Source organism: Penaeus monodon, chromosome 34 (assembly GCF_015228065.2).
Source record: "Penaeus monodon isolate SGIC_2016 chromosome 34, NSTDA_Pmon_1, whole genome shotgun sequence".
Classification (NCBI taxonomy): domain Eukaryota; kingdom Metazoa; phylum Arthropoda; class Malacostraca; order Decapoda; family Penaeidae; genus Penaeus; species Penaeus monodon.
Genome location: NC_051419.1, coordinates 5,942,316 through 5,943,799, shown reverse-complemented (window position 1 = coordinate 5,943,799; position 1,484 = coordinate 5,942,316). Strand labels below are relative to the sequence as shown.

The 1,484-nt window shown below is 41.4% G+C and overlaps 1 protein-coding gene across 1 annotated transcript in view; it reads left to right on the top strand.

Annotated features, from left to right (window-relative positions):
- Positions 1–284: 284 nt before the first annotated feature.
- The window catches only part of LOC119594793 (hemicentin-1-like), a gene marked incomplete at its 3' end in the record, with an annotated part of 75,652 nt that continues 74,452 nt past the window's right edge, over positions 285–1,484 (top strand). The window contains exon 1 of the mRNA XM_037943882.1: positions 285–436. The remainder of the gene's footprint in view (positions 437–1,484) is intronic.

Here is a 1,484-nt window from a genome sequence, read left to right as displayed (position 1 = left end):
TGTACAGTTGCCATACATGTCACGCCGTCATAGCGATTTCCCCCTCTATCTCTGAAGGTATTTGGGCTTCCTCGTCTCTTCCCGCGTTTATGGCAACTGCGCCAAGATCCGGCAGAATCCCGAGTGCGAGATCGGCCAAACCTCCGTCGGCGTTCCCGCGAGAGACAATAATAATAAAAAAAAAAAAAGCGAGCGAATCGCCTCCTGGATGGCAGCGACTGGCACCATACGTAGGTGGGCAAAAACGGGGGGAGTGCCCGCCGCGTGAGGGCAGGAGGGAGGCACCCTGGATACTGCGGTGGCACTGTTCAGTCAAGGCCAAGGCTCGGCACTCTCAAGGTGGCGCTGTTCCTCTAGGGGCTGACCCAGTGCCTCTCATGCGCGGAGTGACGGAAGCAGCGCGCGCCATTCCGCTCTTTCGATATTCCCGGTGCAGGTAACCCGGTGCGGGTAACGTGGTGCGAATAATTATATGCGATTAACCTAGTACGAAATAACCCGATGGAAATAACACGGCGGTGCGAATAACTTGATGCAAGTAACACAGCGGTGCGAATAATCCGATGCAAGTAACACGGCGGTGCGAATAACTCGATGCAAGTAACACGGCGATGCCAATAACCCGATGTTAACAACACGGTGCGAATAATCCGGTATAGGTAACCTTCGCTATCAACCTGCACCTACAGAAAAAAGCAAAAAATAAAATCAAGCACGCTTTGAACAGAGAGAAAAACAGAATACGAAACAGAACTGAGTGGCAGTCCGGTGGTGAAAAATTCAAAGCAATAACAATTTCTAATGGATATGCATGTGTCACTAGAGACTTAAATTATGCTTTAAAATATATATCTACTCGTTTTTTTAATGCAACCTGCGAAGATGTGTTCTTAAAAATCGGAGATTATTGGACAATCTTTGTGATTTGTTACTCTAAATCAAACTAAAAATGAATACGTAGCTATGCGATTGCAATAGATTAGATTTGTGCACTTTTCACTTTACTGAAGACATTTAGACATCGCAAATAACGTATTTTATAATGTAGAAAAGCGGTAATAATATTAATATATTAGAGATAACATGATATATATATAGAGAGATTCCTATACTGATTACCTCATGAAGGAGAAGCACTGATGTTATCAAAGCGTATTTGCTGTTAAATTCTACTAATATATATCTATACGATTTGTTAAAAATGGTATATGCTTATTTTTCCCAGTTTCCTCTTAATATAGGGAAAATATTTGCATACGTAAAATAACTTTGGGGACTTAATGTGTTTGTGTAGCTGTAAGTAAGTATGTACATGTTAAAATTGACGTTAGGCGTAGATACTAGAATGCTTTGTAACCAGAAGAAAAAAAATCATTGTGTTCTGCGTGTGATATCGTTCATAATTAGGAATTTAGCTTCATGTTATTCTCCTTATAGACTTTTGACTTCATTTTATGCAGCAAAGATAACATTTATGCTTTGTA